Source organism: Sphaerodactylus townsendi, linkage group LG01 (genome assembly GCF_021028975.2).
Source record: "Sphaerodactylus townsendi isolate TG3544 linkage group LG01, MPM_Stown_v2.3, whole genome shotgun sequence".
Classification (NCBI taxonomy): Eukaryota; Metazoa; Chordata; class Lepidosauria; order Squamata; family Sphaerodactylidae; genus Sphaerodactylus; species Sphaerodactylus townsendi.
In genome coordinates this window covers 195,690,235-195,705,056 of record NC_059425.1, presented here as the reverse complement: position 1 = coordinate 195,705,056, position 14,822 = coordinate 195,690,235, and positions in this window count along the sequence as shown.

The following is a 14,822-nucleotide window of genomic DNA, read 5'->3' as shown; positions in this document are numbered from 1 at the left end:
GGGGGGTGGGGGGGGGGGGGGGTGGGGGGGGGGGGGGGTGGGGGGGGGGGGGGGTGGGGGGGGGGGGGGGTGGGGGGGGGGGGGGGTGGGGGGGGGGGGGGGTGGGGGGGGGGGGGGGTGGGGGGGGGGGGGGGTGGGGGGGGGGGGGGGTGGGGGGGGGGGGGGGTGGGGGGGGGGGGGGGTGGGGGGGGGGGGGGGTGGGGGGGGGGGGGGGTGGGGGGGGGGGGGGGTGGGGGGGGGGGGGGGTGGGGGGGGGGGGGGGTGGGGGGGGGGGGGGGTGGGGGGGGGGGGGGGTGGGGGGGGGGGGGGGTGGGGGGGGGGGGGGGTGGGGGGGGGGGGGGGTGGGGGGGGGGGGGGGTGGGGGGGGGGGGGGGTGGGGGGGGGGGGGGGTGGGGGGGGGGGGGGGTGGGGGGGGGGGGGGGTGGGGGGGGGGGGGGGTGGGGGGGGGGGGGGGTGGGGGGGGGGGGGGGTGGGGGGGGGGGGGGGTGGGGGGGGGGGGGGGTGGGGGGGGGGGGGGGTGGGGGGGGGGGGGGGTGGGGGGGGGGGGGGGTGGGGGGGGGGGGGGGTGGGGGGGGGGGGGGGTGGGGGGGGGGGGGGGTGGGGGGGGGGGGGGGTGGGGGGGGGGGGGGGTGGGGGGGGGGGGGGGTGGGGGGGGGGGGGGGTGGGGGGGGGGGGGGGTGGGGGGGGGGGGGGGTGGGGGGGGGGGGGGGTGGGGGGGGGGGGGGGTGGGGGGGGGGGGGGGTGGGGGGGGGGGGGGGTGGGGGGGGGGGGGGGTGGGGGGGGGGGGGGGTGGGGGGGGGGGGGGGTGGGGGGGGGGGGGGGTGGGGGGGGGGGGGGGTGGGGGGGGGGGGGGGTGGGGGGGGGGGGGGGTGGGGGGGGGGGGGGGTGGGGGGGGGGGGGGGTGGGGGGGGGGGGGGGTGGGGGGGGGGGGGGGTGGGGGGGGGGGGGGGTGGGGGGGGGGGGGGGTGGGGGGGGGGGGGGGTGGGGGGGGGGGGGGGTGGGGGGGGGGGGGGGTGGGGGGGGGGGGGGGTGGGGGGGGGGGGGGGTGGGGGGGGGGGGGGGTGGGGGGGGGGGGGGGTGGGGGGGGGGGGGGGTGGGGGGGGGGGGGGGTGGGGGGGGGGGGGGGTGGGGGGGGGGGGGGGTGGGGGGGGGGGGGGGTGGGGGGGGGGGGGGGTGGGGGGGGGGGGGGGTGGGGGGGGGGGGGGGTGGGGGGGGGGGGGGGTGGGGGGGGGGGGGGGTGGGGGGGGGGGGGGGTGGGGGGGGGGGGGGGTGGGGGGGGGGGGGGGTGGGGGGGGGGGGGGGTGGGGGGGGGGGGGGGTGGGGGGGGGGGGGGGTGGGGGGGGGGGGGGGTGGGGGGGGGGGGGGGTGGGGGGGGGGGGGGGTGGGGGGGGGGGGGGGTGGGGGGGGGGGGGGGTGGGGGGGGGGGGGGGTGGGGGGGGGGGGGGGTGGGGGGGGGGGGGGGTGGGGGGGGGGGGGGGTGGGGGGGGGGGGGGGTGGGGGGGGGGGGGGGTGGGGGGGGGGGGGGGTGGGGGGGGGGGGGGGTGGGGGGGGGGGGGGGTGGGGGGGGGGGGGGGTGGGGGGGGGGGGGGGTGGGGGGGGGGGGGGGTGGGGGGGGGGGGGGGTGGGGGGGGGGGGGGGTGGGGGGGGGGGGGGGTGGGGGGGGGGGGGGGTGGGGGGGGGGGGGGGTGGGGGGGGGGGGGGGTGGGGGGGGGGGGGGGTGGGGGGGGGGGGGGGTGGGGGGGGGGGGGGGTGGGGGGGGGGGGGGGTGGGGGGGGGGGGGGGTGGGGGGGGGGGGGGGTGGGGGGGGGGGGGGGTGGGGGGGGGGGGGGGTGGGGGGGGGGGGGGGTGGGGGGGGGGGGGGGTGGGGGGGGGGGGGGGTGGGGGGGGGGGGGGGTGGGGGGGGGGGGGGGTGGGGGGGGGGGGGGGTGGGGGGGGGGGGGGGTGGGGGGGGGGGGGGGTGGGGGGGGGGGGGGGTGGGGGGGGGGGGGGGTGGGGGGGGGGGGGGGTGGGGGGGGGGGGGGGTGGGGGGGGGGGGGGGTGGGGGGGGGGGGGGGTGGGGGGGGGGGGGGGTGGGGGGGGGGGGGGGTGGGGGGGGGGGGGGGTGGGGGGGGGGGGGGGTGGGGGGGGGGGGGGGTGGGGGGGGGGGGGGGTGGGGGGGGGGGGGGGTGGGGGGGGGGGGGGGTGGGGGGGGGGGGGGGTGGGGGGGGGGGGGGGTGGGGGGGGGGGGGGGTGGGGGGGGGGGGGGGTGGGGGGGGGGGGGGGTGGGGGGGGGGGGGGGTGGGGGGGGGGGGGGGTGGGGGGGGGGGGGGGTGGGGGGGGGGGGGGGTGGGGGGGGGGGGGGGTGGGGGGGGGGGGGGGTGGGGGGGGGGGGGGGTGGGGGGGGGGGGGGGTGGGGGGGGGGGGGGGTGGGGGGGGGGGGGGGTGGGGGGGGGGGGGGGTGGGGGGGGGGGGGGGTGGGGGGGGGGGGGGGTGGGGGGGGGGGGGGGTGGGGGGGGGGGGGGGTGGGGGGGGGGGGGGGTGGGGGGGGGGGGGGGTGGGGGGGGGGGGGGGTGGGGGGGGGGGGGGGTGGGGGGGGGGGGGGGTGGGGGGGGGGGGGGGTGGGGGGGGGGGGGGGTGGGGGGGGGGGGGGGTGGGGGGGGGGGGGGGTGGGGGGGGGGGGGGGTGGGGGGGGGGGGGGGTGGGGGGGGGGGGGGGTGGGGGGGGGGGGGGGTGGGGGGGGGGGGGGGTGGGGGGGGGGGGGGGTGGGGGGGGGGGGGGGTGGGGGGGGGGGGGGGTGGGGGGGGGGGGGGGTGGGGGGGGGGGGGGGTGGGGGGGGGGGGGGGTGGGGGGGGGGGGGGGTGGGGGGGGGGGGGGGTGGGGGGGGGGGGGGGTGGGGGGGGGGGGGGGTGGGGGGGGGGGGGGGTGGGGGGGGGGGGGGGTGGGGGGGGGGGGGGGTGGGGGGGGGGGGGGGTGGGGGGGGGGGGGGGTGGGGGGGGGGGGGGGTGGGGGGGGGGGGGGGTGGGGGGGGGGGGGGGTGGGGGGGGGGGGGGGTGGGGGGGGGGGGGGGTGGGGGGGGGGGGGGGTGGGGGGGGGGGGGGGTGGGGGGGGGGGGGGGTGGGGGGGGGGGGGGGTGGGGGGGGGGGGGGGTGGGGGGGGGGGGGGGTGGGGGGGGGGGGGGGTGGGGGGGGGGGGGGGTGGGGGGGGGGGGGGGTGGGGGGGGGGGGGGGTGGGGGGGGGGGGGGGTGGGGGGGGGGGGGGGTGGGGGGGGGGGGGGGTGGGGGGGGGGGGGGGTGGGGGGGGGGGGGGGTGGGGGGGGGGGGGGGTGGGGGGGGGGGGGGGTGGGGGGGGGGGGGGGTGGGGGGGGGGGGGGGTGGGGGGGGGGGGGGGTGGGGGGGGGGGGGGGTGGGGGGGGGGGGGGGTGGGGGGGGGGGGGGGTGGGGGGGGGGGGGGGTGGGGGGGGGGGGGGGTGGGGGGGGGGGGGGGTGGGGGGGGGGGGGGGTGGGGGGGGGGGGGGGTGGGGGGGGGGGGGGGTGGGGGGGGGGGGGGGTGGGGGGGGGGGGGGGTGGGGGGGGGGGGGGGTGGGGGGGGGGGGGGGTGGGGGGGGGGGGGGGTGGGGGGGGGGGGGGGTGGGGGGGGGGGGGGGTGGGGGGGGGGGGGGGTGGGGGGGGGGGGGGGTGGGGGGGGGGGGGGGTGGGGGGGGGGGGGGGTGGGGGGGGGGGGGGGTGGGGGGGGGGGGGGGTGGGGGGGGGGGGGGGTGGGGGGGGGGGGGGGTGGGGGGGGGGGGGGGTGGGGGGGGGGGGGGGTGGGGGGGGGGGGGGGTGGGGGGGGGGGGGGGTGGGGGGGGGGGGGGGTGGGGGGGGGGGGGGGTGGGGGGGGGGGGGGGTGGGGGGGGGGGGGGGTGGGGGGGGGGGGGGGTGGGGGGGGGGGGGGGTGGGGGGGGGGGGGGGTGGGGGGGGGGGGGGGTGGGGGGGGGGGGGGGTGGGGGGGGGGGGGGGTGGGGGGGGGGGGGGGTGGGGGGGGGGGGGGGTGGGGGGGGGGGGGGGTGGGGGGGGGGGGGGGTGGGGGGGGGGGGGGGTGGGGGGGGGGGGGGGTGGGGGGGGGGGGGGGTGGGGGGGGGGGGGGGTGGGGGGGGGGGGGGGTGGGGGGGGGGGGGGGTGGGGGGGGGGGGGGGTGGGGGGGGGGGGGGGTGGGGGGGGGGGGGGGTGGGGGGGGGGGGGGGTGGGGGGGGGGGGGGGTGGGGGGGGGGGGGGGTGGGGGGGGGGGGGGGTGGGGGGGGGGGGGGGTGGGGGGGGGGGGGGGTGGGGGGGGGGGGGGGTGGGGGGGGGGGGGGGTGGGGGGGGGGGGGGGTGGGGGGGGGGGGGGGTGGGGGGGGGGGGGGGTGGGGGGGGGGGGGGGTGGGGGGGGGGGGGGGTGGGGGGGGGGGGGGGTGGGGGGGGGGGGGGGTGGGGGGGGGGGGGGGTGGGGGGGGGGGGGGGTGGGGGGGGGGGGGGGTGGGGGGGGGGGGGGGTGGGGGGGGGGGGGGGTGGGGGGGGGGGGGGGTGGGGGGGGGGGGGGGTGGGGGGGGGGGGGGGTGGGGGGGGGGGGGGGTGGGGGGGGGGGGGGGTGGGGGGGGGGGGGGGTGGGGGGGGGGGGGGGTGGGGGGGGGGGGGGGTGGGGGGGGGGGGGGGTGGGGGGGGGGGGGGGTGGGGGGGGGGGGGGGTGGGGGGGGGGGGGGGTGGGGGGGGGGGGGGGTGGGGGGGGGGGGGGGTGGGGGGGGGGGGGGGTGGGGGGGGGGGGGGGTGGGGGGGGGGGGGGGTGGGGGGGGGGGGGGGTGGGGGGGGGGGGGGGTGGGGGGGGGGGGGGGTGGGGGGGGGGGGGGGTGGGGGGGGGGGGGGGTGGGGGGGGGGGGGGGTGGGGGGGGGGGGGGGTGGGGGGGGGGGGGGGTGGGGGGGGGGGGGGGTGGGGGGGGGGGGGGGTGGGGGGGGGGGGGGGTGGGGGGGGGGGGGGGTGGGGGGGGGGGGGGGTGGGGGGGGGGGGGGGTGGGGGGGGGGGGGGGTGGGGGGGGGGGGGGGTGGGGGGGGGGGGGGGTGGGGGGGGGGGGGGGTGGGGGGGGGGGGGGGTGGGGGGGGGGGGGGGTGGGGGGGGGGGGGGGTGGGGGGGGGGGGGGGTGGGGGGGGGGGGGGGTGGGGGGGGGGGGGGGTGGGGGGGGGGGGGGGTGGGGGGGGGGGGGGGTGGGGGGGGGGGGGGGTGGGGGGGGGGGGGGGTGGGGGGGGGGGGGGGTGGGGGGGGGGGGGGGTGGGGGGGGGGGGGGGTGGGGGGGGGGGGGGGTGGGGGGGGGGGGGGGTGGGGGGGGGGGGGGGTGGGGGGGGGGGGGGGTGGGGGGGGGGGGGGGTGGGGGGGGGGGGGGGTGGGGGGGGGGGGGGGTGGGGGGGGGGGGGGGTGGGGGGGGGGGGGGGTGGGGGGGGGGGGGGGTGGGGGGGGGGGGGGGTGGGGGGGGGGGGGGGTGGGGGGGGGGGGGGGTGGGGGGGGGGGGGGGTGGGGGGGGGGGGGGGTGGGGGGGGGGGGGGGTGGGGGGGGGGGGGGGTGGGGGGGGGGGGGGGTGGGGGGGGGGGGGGGTGGGGGGGGGGGGGGGTGGGGGGGGGGGGGGGTGGGGGGGGGGGGGGGTGGGGGGGGGGGGGGGTGGGGGGGGGGGGGGGTGGGGGGGGGGGGGGGTGGGGGGGGGGGGGGGTGGGGGGGGGGGGGGGTGGGGGGGGGGGGGGGTGGGGGGGGGGGGGGGTGGGGGGGGGGGGGGGTGGGGGGGGGGGGGGGTGGGGGGGGGGGGGGGTGGGGGGGGGGGGGGGTGGGGGGGGGGGGGGGTGGGGGGGGGGGGGGGTGGGGGGGGGGGGGGGTGGGGGGGGGGGGGGGTGGGGGGGGGGGGGGGTGGGGGGGGGGGGGGGTGGGGGGGGGGGGGGGTGGGGGGGGGGGGGGGTGGGGGGGGGGGGGGGTGGGGGGGGGGGGGGGTGGGGGGGGGGGGGGGTGGGGGGGGGGGGGGGTGGGGGGGGGGGGGGGTGGGGGGGGGGGGGGGTGGGGGGGGGGGGGGGTGGGGGGGGGGGGGGGTGGGGGGGGGGGGGGGTGGGGGGGGGGGGGGGTGGGGGGGGGGGGGGGTGGGGGGGGGGGGGGGTGGGGGGGGGGGGGGGTGGGGGGGGGGGGGGGTGGGGGGGGGGGGGGGTGGGGGGGGGGGGGGGTGGGGGGGGGGGGGGGTGGGGGGGGGGGGGGGTGGGGGGGGGGGGGGGTGGGGGGGGGGGGGGGTGGGGGGGGGGGGGGGTGGGGGGGGGGGGGGGTGGGGGGGGGGGGGGGTGGGGGGGGGGGGGGGTGGGGGGGGGGGGGGGTGGGGGGGGGGGGGGGTGGGGGGGGGGGGGGGTGGGGGGGGGGGGGGGTGGGGGGGGGGGGGGGTGGGGGGGGGGGGGGGTGGGGGGGGGGGGGGGTGGGGGGGGGGGGGGGTGGGGGGGGGGGGGGGTGGGGGGGGGGGGGGGTGGGGGGGGGGGGGGGTGGGGGGGGGGGGGGGTGGGGGGGGGGGGGGGTGGGGGGGGGGGGGGGTGGGGGGGGGGGGGGGTGGGGGGGGGGGGGGGTGGGGGGGGGGGGGGGTGGGGGGGGGGGGGGGTGGGGGGGGGGGGGGGTGGGGGGGGGGGGGGGTGGGGGGGGGGGGGGGTGGGGGGGGGGGGGGGTGGGGGGGGGGGGGGGTGGGGGGGGGGGGGGGTGGGGGGGGGGGGGGGTGGGGGGGGGGGGGGGTGGGGGGGGGGGGGGGTGGGGGGGGGGGGGGGTGGGGGGGGGGGGGGGTGGGGGGGGGGGGGGGTGGGGGGGGGGGGGGGTGGGGGGGGGGGGGGGTGGGGGGGGGGGGGGGTGGGGGGGGGGGGGGGTGGGGGGGGGGGGGGGTGGGGGGGGGGGGGGGTGGGGGGGGGGGGGGGTGGGGGGGGGGGGGGGTGGGGGGGGGGGGGGGTGGGGGGGGGGGGGGGTGGGGGGGGGGGGGGGTGGGGGGGGGGGGGGGTGGGGGGGGGGGGGGGTGGGGGGGGGGGGGGGTGGGGGGGGGGGGGGGTGGGGGGGGGGGGGGGTGGGGGGGGGGGGGGGTGGGGGGGGGGGGGGGTGGGGGGGGGGGGGGGTGGGGGGGGGGGGGGGTGGGGGGGGGGGGGGGTGGGGGGGGGGGGGGGTGGGGGGGGGGGGGGGTGGGGGGGGGGGGGGGTGGGGGGGGGGGGGGGTGGGGGGGGGGGGGGGTGGGGGGGGGGGGGGGTGGGGGGGGGGGGGGGTGGGGGGGGGGGGGGGTGGGGGGGGGGGGGGGTGGGGGGGGGGGGGGGTGGGGGGGGGGGGGGGTGGGGGGGGGGGGGGGTGGGGGGGGGGGGGGGTGGGGGGGGGGGGGGGTGGGGGGGGGGGGGGGTGGGGGGGGGGGGGGGTGGGGGGGGGGGGGGGTGGGGGGGGGGGGGGGTGGGGGGGGGGGGGGGTGGGGGGGGGGGGGGGTGGGGGGGGGGGGGGGTGGGGGGGGGGGGGGGTGGGGGGGGGGGGGGGTGGGGGGGGGGGGGGGTGGGGGGGGGGGGGGGTGGGGGGGGGGGGGGGTGGGGGGGGGGGGGGGTGGGGGGGGGGGGGGGTGGGGGGGGGGGGGGGTGGGGGGGGGGGGGGGTGGGGGGGGGGGGGGGTGGGGGGGGGGGGGGGTGGGGGGGGGGGGGGGTGGGGGGGGGGGGGGGTGGGGGGGGGGGGGGGTGGGGGGGGGGGGGGGTGGGGGGGGGGGGGGGTGGGGGGGGGGGGGGGTGGGGGGGGGGGGGGGTGGGGGGGGGGGGGGGTGGGGGGGGGGGGGGGTGGGGGGGGGGGGGGGTGGGGGGGGGGGGGGGTGGGGGGGGGGGGGGGTGGGGGGGGGGGGGGGTGGGGGGGGGGGGGGGTGGGGGGGGGGGGGGGTGGGGGGGGGGGGGGGTGGGGGGGGGGGGGGGTGGGGGGGGGGGGGGGTGGGGGGGGGGGGGGGTGGGGGGGGGGGGGGGTGGGGGGGGGGGGGGGTGGGGGGGGGGGGGGGTGGGGGGGGGGGGGGGTGGGGGGGGGGGGGGGTGGGGGGGGGGGGGGGTGGGGGGGGGGGGGGGTGGGGGGGGGGGGGGGTGGGGGGGGGGGGGGGTGGGGGGGGGGGGGGGTGGGGGGGGGGGGGGGTGGGGGGGGGGGGGGGTGGGGGGGGGGGGGGGTGGGGGGGGGGGGGGGTGGGGGGGGGGGGGGGTGGGGGGGGGGGGGGGTGGGGGGGGGGGGGGGTGGGGGGGGGGGGGGGTGGGGGGGGGGGGGGGTGGGGGGGGGGGGGGGTGGGGGGGGGGGGGGGTGGGGGGGGGGGGGGGTGGGGGGGGGGGGGGGTGGGGGGGGGGGGGGGTGGGGGGGGGGGGGGGTGGGGGGGGGGGGGGGTGGGGGGGGGGGGGGGTGGGGGGGGGGGGGGGTGGGGGGGGGGGGGGGTGGGGGGGGGGGGGGGTGGGGGGGGGGGGGGGTGGGGGGGGGGGGGGGTGGGGGGGGGGGGGGGTGGGGGGGGGGGGGGGTGGGGGGGGGGGGGGGTGGGGGGGGGGGGGGGTGGGGGGGGGGGGGGGTGGGGGGGGGGGGGGGTGGGGGGGGGGGGGGGTGGGGGGGGGGGGGGGTGGGGGGGGGGGGGGGTGGGGGGGGGGGGGGGTGGGGGGGGGGGGGGGTGGGGGGGGGGGGGGGTGGGGGGGGGGGGGGGTGGGGGGGGGGGGGGGTGGGGGGGGGGGGGGGTGGGGGGGGGGGGGGGTGGGGGGGGGGGGGGGTGGGGGGGGGGGGGGGTGGGGGGGGGGGGGGGTGGGGGGGGGGGGGGGTGGGGGGGGGGGGGGGTGGGGGGGGGGGGGGGTGGGGGGGGGGGGGGGTGGGGGGGGGGGGGGGTGGGGGGGGGGGGGGGTGGGGGGGGGGGGGGGTGGGGGGGGGGGGGGGTGGGGGGGGGGGGGGGTGGGGGGGGGGGGGGGTGGGGGGGGGGGGGGGTGGGGGGGGGGGGGGGTGGGGGGGGGGGGGGGTGGGGGGGGGGGGGGGTGGGGGGGGGGGGGGGTGGGGGGGGGGGGGGGTGGGGGGGGGGGGGGGTGGGGGGGGGGGGGGGTGGGGGGGGGGGGGGGTGGGGGGGGGGGGGGGTGGGGGGGGGGGGGGGTGGGGGGGGGGGGGGGTGGGGGGGGGGGGGGGTGGGGGGGGGGGGGGGTGGGGGGGGGGGGGGGTGGGGGGGGGGGGGGGTGGGGGGGGGGGGGGGTGGGGGGGGGGGGGGGTGGGGGGGGGGGGGGGTGGGGGGGGGGGGGGGTGGGGGGGGGGGGGGGTGGGGGGGGGGGGGGGTGGGGGGGGGGGGGGGTGGGGGGGGGGGGGGGTGGGGGGGGGGGGGGGTGGGGGGGGGGGGGGGTGGGGGGGGGGGGGGGTGGGGGGGGGGGGGGGTGGGGGGGGGGGGGGGTGGGGGGGGGGGGGGGTGGGGGGGGGGGGGGGTGGGGGGGGGGGGGGGTGGGGGGGGGGGGGGGTGGGGGGGGGGGGGGGTGGGGGGGGGGGGGGGTGGGGGGGGGGGGGGGTGGGGGGGGGGGGGGGTGGGGGGGGGGGGGGGTGGGGGGGGGGGGGGGTGGGGGGGGGGGGGGGTGGGGGGGGGGGGGGGTGGGGGGGGGGGGGGGTGGGGGGGGGGGGGGGTGGGGGGGGGGGGGGGTGGGGGGGGGGGGGGGTGGGGGGGGGGGGGGGTGGGGGGGGGGGGGGGTGGGGGGGGGGGGGGGTGGGGGGGGGGGGGGGTGGGGGGGGGGGGGGGTGGGGGGGGGGGGGGGTGGGGGGGGGGGGGGGTGGGGGGGGGGGGGGGTGGGGGGGGGGGGGGGTGGGGGGGGGGGGGGGTGGGGGGGGGGGGGGGTGGGGGGGGGGGGGGGTGGGGGGGGGGGGGGGTGGGGGGGGGGGGGGGTGGGGGGGGGGGGGGGTGGGGGGGGGGGGGGGTGGGGGGGGGGGGGGGTGGGGGGGGGGGGGGGTGGGGGGGGGGGGGGGTGGGGGGGGGGGGGGGTGGGGGGGGGGGGGGGTGGGGGGGGGGGGGGGTGGGGGGGGGGGGGGGTGGGGGGGGGGGGGGGTGGGGGGGGGGGGGGGTGGGGGGGGGGGGGGGTGGGGGGGGGGGGGGGTGGGGGGGGGGGGGGGTGGGGGGGGGGGGGGGTGGGGGGGGGGGGGGGTGGGGGGGGGGGGGGGTGGGGGGGGGGGGGGGTGGGGGGGGGGGGGGGTGGGGGGGGGGGGGGGTGGGGGGGGGGGGGGGTGGGGGGGGGGGGGGGTGGGGGGGGGGGGGGGTGGGGGGGGGGGGGGGTGGGGGGGGGGGGGGGTGGGGGGGGGGGGGGGTGGGGGGGGGGGGGGGTGGGGGGGGGGGGGGGTGGGGGGGGGGGGGGGTGGGGGGGGGGGGGGGTGGGGGGGGGGGGGGGTGGGGGGGGGGGGGGGTGGGGGGGGGGGGGGGTGGGGGGGGGGGGGGGTGGGGGGGGGGGGGGGTGGGGGGGGGGGGGGGTGGGGGGGGGGGGGGGTGGGGGGGGGGGGGGGTGGGGGGGGGGGGGGGTGGGGGGGGGGGGGGGTGGGGGGGGGGGGGGGTGGGGGGGGGGGGGGGTGGGGGGGGGGGGGGGTGGGGGGGGGGGGGGGTGGGGGGGGGGGGGGGTGGGGGGGGGGGGGGGTGGGGGGGGGGGGGGGTGGGGGGGGGGGGGGGTGGGGGGGGGGGGGGGTGGGGGGGGGGGGGGGTGGGGGGGGGGGGGGGTGGGGGGGGGGGGGGGTGGGGGGGGGGGGGGGTGGGGGGGGGGGGGGGTGGGGGGGGGGGGGGGTGGGGGGGGGGGGGGGTGGGGGGGGGGGGGGGTGGGGGGGGGGGGGGGTGGGGGGGGGGGGGGGTGGGGGGGGGGGGGGGTGGGGGGGGGGGGGGGTGGGGGGGGGGGGGGGTGGGGGGGGGGGGGGGTGGGGGGGGGGGGGGGTGGGGGGGGGGGGGGGTGGGGGGGGGGGGGGGTGGGGGGGGGGGGGGGTGGGGGGGGGGGGGGGTGGGGGGGGGGGGGGGTGGGGGGGGGGGGGGGTGGGGGGGGGGGGGGGTGGGGGGGGGGGGGGGTGGGGGGGGGGGGGGGTGGGGGGGGGGGGGGGTGGGGGGGGGGGGGGGTGGGGGGGGGGGGGGGTGGGGGGGGGGGGGGGTGGGGGGGGGGGGGGGTGGGGGGGGGGGGGGGTGGGGGGGGGGGGGGGTGGGGGGGGGGGGGGGTGGGGGGGGGGGGGGGTGGGGGGGGGGGGGGGTGGGGGGGGGGGGGGGTGGGGGGGGGGGGGGGTGGGGGGGGGGGGGGGTGGGGGGGGGGGGGGGTGGGGGGGGGGGGGGGTGGGGGGGGGGGGGGGTGGGGGGGGGGGGGGGTGGGGGGGGGGGGGGGTGGGGGGGGGGGGGGGTGGGGGGGGGGGGGGGTGGGGGGGGGGGGGGGTGGGGGGGGGGGGGGGTGGGGGGGGGGGGGGGTGGGGGGGGGGGGGGGTGGGGGGGGGGGGGGGTGGGGGGGGGGGGGGGTGGGGGGGGGGGGGGGTGGGGGGGGGGGGGGGTGGGGGGGGGGGGGGGTGGGGGGGGGGGGGGGTGGGGGGGGGGGGGGGTGGGGGGGGGGGGGGGTGGGGGGGGGGGGGGGTGGGGGGGGGGGGGGGTGGGGGGGGGGGGGGGTGGGGGGGGGGGGGGGTGGGGGGGGGGGGGGGTGGGGGGGGGGGGGGGTGGGGGGGGGGGGGGGTGGGGGGGGGGGGGGGTGGGGGGGGGGGGGGGTGGGGGGGGGGGGGGGTGGGGGGGGGGGGGGGTGGGGGGGGGGGGGGGTGGGGGGGGGGGGGGGTGGGGGGGGGGGGGGGTGGGGGGGGGGGGGGGTGGGGGGGGGGGGGGGTGGGGGGGGGGGGGGGTGGGGGGGGGGGGGGGTGGGGGGGGGGGGGGGTGGGGGGGGGGGGGGGTGGGGGGGGGGGGGGGTGGGGGGGGGGGGGGGTGGGGGGGGGGGGGGGTGGGGGGGGGGGGGGGTGGGGGGGGGGGGGGGTGGGGGGGGGGGGGGGTGGGGGGGGGGGGGGGTGGGGGGGGGGGGGGGTGGGGGGGGGGGGGGGTGGGGGGGGGGGGGGGTGGGGGGGGGGGGGGGTGGGGGGGGGGGGGGGTGGGGGGGGGGGGGGGTGGGGGGGGGGGGGGGTGGGGGGGGGGGGGGGTGGGGGGGGGGGGGGGTGGGGGGGGGGGGGGGTGGGGGGGGGGGGGGGTGGGGGGGGGGGGGGGTGGGGGGGGGGGGGGGTGGGGGGGGGGGGGGGTGGGGGGGGGGGGGGGTGGGGGGGGGGGGGGGTGGGGGGGGGGGGGGGTGGGGGGGGGGGGGGGTGGGGGGGGGGGGGGGTGGGGGGGGGGGGGGGTGGGGGGGGGGGGGGGTGGGGGGGGGGGGGGGTGGGGGGGGGGGGGGGTGGGGGGGGGGGGGGGTGGGGGGGGGGGGGGGTGGGGGGGGGGGGGGGTGGGGGGGGGGGGGGGTGGGGGGGGGGGGGGGTGGGGGGGGGGGGGGGTGGGGGGGGGGGGGGGTGGGGGGGGGGGGGGGTGGGGGGGGGGGGGGGTGGGGGGGGGGGGGGGTGGGGGGGGGGGGGGGTGGGGGGGGGGGGGGGTGGGGGGGGGGGGGGGTGGGGGGGGGGGGGGGTGGGGGGGGGGGGGGGTGGGGGGGGGGGGGGGTGGGGGGGGGGGGGGGTGGGGGGGGGGGGGGGTGGGGGGGGGGGGGGGTGGGGGGGGGGGGGGGTGGGGGGGGGGGGGGGTGGGGGGGGGGGGGGGTGGGGGGGGGGGGGGGTGGGGGGGGGGGGGGGTGGGGGGGGGGGGGGGTGGGGGGGGGGGGGGGTGGGGGGGGGGGGGGGTGGGGGGGGGGGGGGGTGGGGGGGGGGGGGGGTGGGGGGGGGGGGGGGTGGGGGGGGGGGGGGGTGGGGGGGGGGGGGGGTGGGGGGGGGGGGGGGTGGGGGGGGGGGGGGGTGGGGGGGGGGGGGGGTGGGGGGGGGGGGGGGTGGGGGGGGGGGGGGGTGGGGGGGGGGGGGGGTGGGGGGGGGGGGGGGTGGGGGGGGGGGGGGGTGGGGGGGGGGGGGGGTGGGGGGGGGGGGGGGTGGGGGGGGGGGGGGGTGGGGGGGGGGGGGGGTGGGGGGGGGGGGGGGTGGGGGGGGGGGGGGGTGGGGGGGGGGGGGGGTGGGGGGGGGGGGGGGTGGGGGGGGGGGGGGGTGGGGGGGGGGGGGGGTGGGGGGGGGGGGGGGTGGGGGGGGGGGGGGGTGGGGGGGGGGGGGGGTGGGGGGGGGGGGGGGTGGGGGGGGGGGGGGGTGGGGGGGGGGGGGGGTGGGGGGGGGGGGGGGTGGGGGGGGGGGGGGGTGGGGGGGGGGGGGGGTGGGGGGGGGGGGGGGTGGGGGGGGGGGGGGGTGGGGGGGGGGGGGGGTGGGGGGGGGGGGGGGTGGGGGGGGGGGGGGGTGGGGGGGGGGGGGGGTGGGGGGGGGGGGGGGTGGGGGGGGGGGGGGGTGGGGGGGGGGGGGGGTGGGGGGGGGGGGGGGTGGGGGGGGGGGGGGGTGGGGGGGGGGGGGGGTGGGGGGGGGGGGGGGTGGGGGGGGGGGGGGGTGGGGGGGGGGGGGGGTGGGGGGGGGGGGGGGTGGGGGGGGGGGGGGGTGGGGGGGGGGGGGGGTGGGGGGGGGGGGGGGTGGGGGGGGGGGGGGGTGGGGGGGGGGGGGGGTGGGGGGGGGGGGGGGTGGGGGGGGGGGGGGGTGGGGGGGGGGGGGGGTGGGGGGGGGGGGGGGTGGGGGGGGGGGGGGGTGGGGGGGGGGGGGGGTGGGGGGGGGGGGGGGTGGGGGGGGGGGGGGGTGGGGGGGGGGGGGGGTGGGGGGGGGGGGGGGTGGGGGGGGGGGGGGGTGGGGGGGGGGGGGGGTGGGGGGGGGGGGGGGTGGGGGGGGGGGGGGGTGGGGGGGGGGGGGGGTGGGGGGGGGGGGGGGTGGGGGGGGGGGGGGGTGGGGGGGGGGGGGGGTGGGGGGGGGGGGGGGTGGGGGGGGGGGGGGGTGGGGGGGGGGGGGGGTGGGGGGGGGGGGGGGTGGGGGGGGGGGGGGGTGGGGGGGGGGGGGGGTGGGGGGGGGGGGGGGTGGGGGGGGGGGGGGGTGGGGGGGGGGGGGGGTGGGGGGGGGGGGGGGTGGGGGGGGGGGGGGGTGGGGGGGGGGGGGGGTGGGGGGGGGGGGGGGTGGGGGGGGGGGGGGGTGGGGGGGGGGGGGGGTGGGGGGGGGGGGGGGTGGGGGGGGGGGGGGGTGGGGGGGGGGGGGGGTGGGGGGGGGGGGGGGTGGGGGGGGGGGGGGGTGGGGGGGGGGGGGGGTGGGGGGGGGGGGGGGTGGGGGGGGGGGGGGGTGGGGGGGGGGGGGGGTGGGGGGGGGGGGGGGTGGGGGGGGGGGGGGGTGGGGGGGGGGGGGGGTGGGGGGGGGGGGGGGTGGGGGGGGGGGGGGGTGGGGGGGGGGGGGGGTGGGGGGGGGGGGGGGTGGGGGGGGGGGGGGGTGGGGGGGGGGGGGGGTGGGGGGGGGGGGGGGTGGGGGGGGGGGGGGGTGGGGGGGGGGGGGGGTGGGGGGGGGGGGGGGTGGGGGGGGGGGGGGGTGGGGGGGGGGGGGGGTGGGGGGGGGGGGGGGTGGGGGGGGGGGGGGGTGGGGGGGGGGGGGGGTGGGGGGGGGGGGGGGTGGGGGGGGGGGGGGGTGGGGGGGGGGGGGGGTGGGGGGGGGGGGGGGTGGGGGGGGGGGGGGGTGGGGGGGGGGGGGGGTGGGGGGGGGGGGGGGTGGGGGGGGGGGGGGGTGGGGGGGGGGGGGGGTGGGGGGGGGGGGGGGTGGGGGGGGGGGGGGGTGGGGGGGGGGGGGGGTGGGGGGGGGGGGGGGTGGGGGGGGGGGGGGGTGGGGGGGGGGGGGGG